Source organism: Phyllostomus discolor, chromosome 2, assembly GCF_004126475.2.
Source record: "Phyllostomus discolor isolate MPI-MPIP mPhyDis1 chromosome 2, mPhyDis1.pri.v3, whole genome shotgun sequence".
Taxonomy (NCBI): domain Eukaryota; kingdom Metazoa; phylum Chordata; class Mammalia; order Chiroptera; family Phyllostomidae; genus Phyllostomus; species Phyllostomus discolor.
This window is the reverse complement of record NC_040904.2, coordinates 134,511,136-134,517,275: the sequence shown is the minus strand read 5'-3', so window position 1 is coordinate 134,517,275 and position 6,140 is coordinate 134,511,136. Positions and strand designations below refer to the sequence as shown.

Here is a 6,140-nt window from a genome sequence, read left to right as displayed (position 1 = left end):
AAGAAAAATAACAGGAGAAAATGTTTTGAAGCCATTACCTGTAGGTGATGGCTATATGCAGATCTACTACTTTTCTTTGGAATATGTGAAAATTTTTGGAAAATGTTTAAAACAATAGAATAGTGGCATGAGTATTAGTTTCTGTAGCTGTATTGTTAAAGTTTTAATATATGTGTGTGTGTGTGTGTGTGTGTGTGTGTGTGTATCTCCAAATAAATGTAATCTCCATTTCCTCCTATTATATTTTGAATTTATTTTAGGTTTCAGTGAAGAGACATTATGTCCACATAACAAATAATTAAAAATGAAAAAAACGAAGTACAAAAATGCCACAAAAATACAATTTTCTATGTATTTGTTGGAGAATAATTCATCTTACTTGTTCAGCATTATCTATATATTTGCTTATTTTGAATGATACATATTACTCAATTGTGTGACTGTACACATGTTTTTTACCCTTTAAATTATTTTCTTGTTTATAAATGATTGATTTTTTTCCAGGAGTTTGCTTTTGAGAGTACTGAGCTGTGAATATCCTTGTACATTCCTAATCTTGCTCTAGGGAAATCAATTCCCTTGAGCTGATGACTTTCAATTACAATGCTAGACAGGACATATATAAATTCATGATGATAAAATCATGCTGAAATGTAGCACCAAACTTTTTCAAAGTGAATATATCATTTTTCACTCTCACAATAATGGATCCCAATGGATCTATATTCTCCTCAACATTTGTTACTGTCAGATTTATTTATTTGCAAATAATAGCCACTATATTATCCCATTGTGGCTATAATTTTTATTTTCTTGAACACTAATGAGGATGAACATCTCTATCTAAATTCTTGGTCATATGTATGTCTTTTTCTTTCTTTCTTTTTTTTTTTTGTTGACATACTTATTTGTACGATTTTTTTCCCCTGGACTGTATACTTTCCTTAGTGATTTATATAATTTCTTGATACAACTTTAATAGTAATCTGTTTTGATTATCTGTTCTACAAATATATTCTTCAGGATAACAATAAGTATTTATTGAATAAATTAATAAATAAATATCAAATTAAAACACTTGTTCAAATACTGGCTTATGCATTCAACAGCTGTGTAAATTTAGCAAAGTATTTAATTCTTGTGATATTTAACTTTCTGTGTAAATACTTATTATAAATACTTTATCAGTTTTGAGTTCACTATTTAACTTAATGATAAACTAATATTTTGCAGCAATTGAAAAGCATAGTATTGTGCAGCAATTGAAAAGCATTATTATTTTTCTTGTAAATATTAAATAAGATGAAGATAGATACATATGTCAAATGATAGATACACAGATAGACATTTTAAGCATAAAAGAAATCTGACTATAGTGTTCGTACATTCTACCACTCAGCTATATAACAAATTATTTGTTTTTTAAATTGAAACCAAATAATATTTCTTAGAAAAGTGTATATTTAAAATTTTAACCACAGAAGTTATACATTTATATGCACTTGACATCTTTCTTTAAGTAGAAATTTAAGAGTCTGACACAATATTCAAGCTTTATCACAGTTTAAATAAAGATAATCATTTATTTTCTCTTCTGTTTGTAGTATGATCCTGTCCAGCACACCTGTGTCTGGATGTAAAGGCACCTGTATCATAAGTTCCTTTGTCGAGCTGCAACTAATAACATTTAACTGACCAGAGAAAAGTTCACCTCAAACCAAATCACATGAAATTATATCTTCAAAACTTTTCTTGATCTCCTTTATCTTTCATTTTATTTCACCAATTTGTCAAAGTATAAATGACCTCACATTTTATTATTTCAAACATTAATAATTAAGGTTTTGTTTAACAAACTATATAAACCTATATTTGAGATTTACTTAAGTAGTGATGTCTTAATATAACCATGAAAATAGATAGAAAATAAAAATATTTTGCATAAAATTTTAAGTTCAATTTTAATAACTTATTCTTTAAAGTGACATACTGTCACTTAGTCATGGTATATTAATTTCAGATTTTAGTTTTAGAATTTTGTAAAGGTTTTTAAATTGCTCTATACAAAACTAGTCAGGAAGCAATTGACCTAATCCAAAAAAATAAATAAATAAACCATTTTGTTAGATACATACTATTATTTTGTTAATGTTTAACAGTTGGATAGGTATCCTCATGTTTAGTTAAAAGGATTTGAGCAAAAGTATTTTATATATCACTGCTACTGCTCACAAAATTTAATAACCTAGAAAAATTCTACTAGACTTGAGAGAAATGTGAAAAATTTAAGCATGCATGGTTGACATTTCTTCATGAAATGGTCATAGAATGGAAAGAATAAAGTTTAGATGTAAGATAACTATAATTAAATATCACCCCATGCTAAATAAATTATAGTAATAAGTTTTTTTTTCTAAATGGCCCATAGGGGAAAACAAAATTAAAGCAGATAATATAGTGCTATGTGTCAGAAATAAAGACTTTCTCTCATTAGACTATCCTAACAATCAGTATCTGAAGAGTCCTGTCCCAGTTAGTAGGACTGTATAACACAGTACTCAATAACTTAATGGTTTGAAACACGTATTTTGCTTATGGCAGCTTATCTCTCCTGAACTCTGTCTGCATTACTAAATGTGATTTGGAAAACAGGGCTGGTATCATCTAAAGGCATACTAAAAACTATGAGAACACATGAAGAATATAATACCTGGACTTTCTCAGGCAGCTCTCTCTCTCTCTGATGTCCTTCAAGTGCACCTTTCAGTATAACAATTTCAATATAACCAAAGTTCTTATATGCCCACTCAGGGCTCCTCAAACACTTGTCTATGACAGAGATAGGCAGAAGGCTTAGAAGTCACATAGTGTCATTTTCATCATTATATATTTCTCAACTCAGTTACAAATTATACACATCACATGGAAAAGTGTCAACATGAAATTATAAGAACGCGTGGGATGAGATATATGTGTACATATTACATATGTATTGGTGTATAATATATGTATATCTATTGGTGTACATCTTTTTGGAAAATAGGAAGCAGCCCAAGTGCCCATTAATAGATGAGTGGATAAAACAACTATGGGACATTTACACAATGGAATACTACTCAGCCATAGAAAAGAAATAAATTTCCCCTTTGCAACAGCATGGGTGAACCTGGAGAACATTAAGTAAAACAAGCCAATCAGAGAAAGACAAATACCATATGATTTCACTCATATGTGAAATCTAATGAACAAACTGAAATAATAAGCAAAATTGAGACAAACTCATAGATAGAGAGCAGGATGACAGCTATTGGTAGAGGAGATTAAGAGGTGGATAGATCTAAGAACCATCCAAGCAAAAAGGAAAAAGCACTCATGGATATGGACAACAGTGAAGTGATTGTGGAGAGTGGGTATAAGGAAGCTAAATAGCAATGGAAAAATATTTTTAATTACTCTGTCTCAAGCTCTGAAGAAGAAAAAAATAGATGCTGAAAATAAATAATATGGATGCAACCAAGTGAAAAGTAGCTTAACTACTTTTCTTAGTAGTTCTTAAAGTAAAATGCCTAGGCAACAAATCAGCTAGAAAATATATGCAGTAAATCTCAAAATTTGTTTCTATATATATAATGGGAATTTATTAATTCAAGATAAAAATGTGAATGCATTAATTTAAGATTAATTAAATAAGTAATTTGATATTAGGTGGATTCATTAAGCACACTGGATTCCCCATGTAAGACAAATTCCTCAGACAAGGGCATTTAATATTTCAAGAAAGGAAGACCTTCCAGAAGAAACAGAGACATATGATTATTTAAAAGGATTTTTTGAATCATCTTATTATATTTTATTCTTTCTTTTTTCTTTTTTTAATGCTGTTTAAGCACAATTGTCACCATTTTCCCTTCACCACTCCCCTGACCCCAGCCATCCCCACCTCCCACCCTGGATCCTACATGCATTGGTTTGTCCATGTGTCCTTTATAGTTGTTCCTGAAAACCCTTCCCTCTTTTCCCTCCATTATCCTCTCCCAGCTCCCCTCTGGTTACTGTCAGTTTGTTCTTAATTTCAATGTCTCTGGTTATGTTTTGCTTGCTTGTTTGTTCTGTGATCAGAGACATAACAATTTATTCAGCTGGCAAGAAAAGCTCAATGGATTGACAGAAGTGCATATTCTAAGCATGTCTCCTATATTAGAACCAACCCTGCCTACAACTTGATTTCAGACTTCTAGCCTCCAGAACTGAGAGAATAAATTTATGTTGTTTTAAGCAAAATAATAATAATAGTAATGATAACGATAGTAATATAGTAAAATAGCAAATCTGGACTGCATATCTGATAATGTAATTAGATGTCCCCAAGCACTTGCTTTGAATCATATTTATGTGGCTGCATTAGGCACACTGGCTTCCTCAAGTGAAACAAATTCCTTAGACAGGACATTCAGTATTTTAAAAAAGGAGGAACTGCCACGATAAACAGAGATGTGACAACTTATTCAGTTGGCAAGTAAAGATCAATGGGTTTAGGAAATTTTAAAAAATTAGTCCTCTAATCTTTCCATACATTTGCATTTTTATATCTTTTGGGTACCACCCTTTCTCTATTAATGCTCTAAATTTCACATACAATAATTGATGAAGGCTGTGAATTTGACTAATATTATAATTTGGAAGCCTGGAGAATTAACCTTTTTTTTGCTATTATGTTGCTCTAGCTTACTTATAAGAGATTACTTAATATAATAAGAGAAAGTCTGTTGCATGGGATAAAACTTTGATATTAAAAACTTAGGGAGCAGTTGTAACCTATGAGCAGTAAAATCCAGGAACAGAGTCTCAGCCTCACTGCTGCTGCTGTCACCGCCCAGACGTTATTGAGTCCCTCCCTGTTCATCGGCCGCCAACCACTCCAGACATGGAACATCCAGTCATGGATAAAAATGAGCTGGTGCAGAAGGCCAAGCTGGCCGAGCAGGCTCAGCGATATTATGACATGGCAGCCTGCGTGAAATCTGTAACTGAGCAAGGAGCCGAATTATCCAATGAGGAGAGGAATTTTCTCTCAGTTGCTTACAAAAATGTTGTAGGAGCCCCATAGGTCATCTTTAAGGGTTGTCTCGAGTATTGAGCAAAAGATAGAAGATGTTGAGAATAAATAGCAAATGGCTCCAGAATACAGAGACTGGATTGAGACCCAGCTAAGAAATGTCTGCAATGACGTACTGTTTCCCTTGGAAAAGTTCTTGATTCCCAATGCTTCACAAGCAGAAAGCAATTTTTTTTTTCTTTTCTCTTTTTTTTTTTTTTTTTTTTGAATGTGAAAGGAGACTACTACTGTTACTTGGCTGAGGTTGCTGCTGGGGATAACAAGAAAGGGATTGTGGGTCAGTCACAGCAAGCATACCAAGAAGCTTTTGAAAGCAGCAAAACCAAAATGCAACCAACATATCCTATTAGATTGGGCCTGGCCCATAACTTCTTCGTGTTCTAGTGTGAGATCCTGAACTTCCTGGAGAAAGAGTGGAGAAAATTTACACTCTTGCAAAAACAGCTTTTGATGAAGCCATTGATGAACTTGGTAAGCTAAGTGAGGAGTCCTACAGAGACAGCACACGTGCAATAATGTGAAATTGTGGACCTCAGATACCCAAGGAGGCAAAGCTGAAGCAGAAGGAGGAGAAAATTAACCCAGACTTCAAACTTTTGTCTGCTTTATTTTAAAATTTACACAGTAGACCATATGGCATCCATGCTGTCCTGCAAATATATTTTGTTTATGATTTATAACAGGCTTATGTTACTTCTATTTGAATTTCTATGTTTCCTCTGTGGTTTTTATGTTTAATATTAAGGGAGTAGAGTCAGTTAATATTTAGGGAGTTATGTTTTCATCTTGAAGTGGTGCCAATATGGGAATGTGGAATTTTTATTCAAGTTATAAATATTTGGCATTGTGCTTTTGGTACATTGTGGCTTCCCAAGAGCCAGTTCCAAAACTGCTTCCATGTCTAAGCAAAGAAAATGGCCTACATACTGGTTTATCCTGGTGGGGAATAAAAGGAACGATTGGTTCCAGTCACAGGTGTAGTTTTTGTGGGTACTTGAAGTTTTGGAGCATTTGGAGGGCTATG

At 32.7% G+C, this 6,140-nt stretch overlaps 1 pseudogene; it reads left to right on the top strand.

The window, feature by feature from the left end:
• Positions 1-4,899: 4,899 nt before the first annotated feature.
• Positions 4,900-5,696, top strand: LOC114513711 (annotated as a pseudogene).
• The last annotated feature ends 444 nt before the right edge of the window (positions 5,697-6,140 follow it).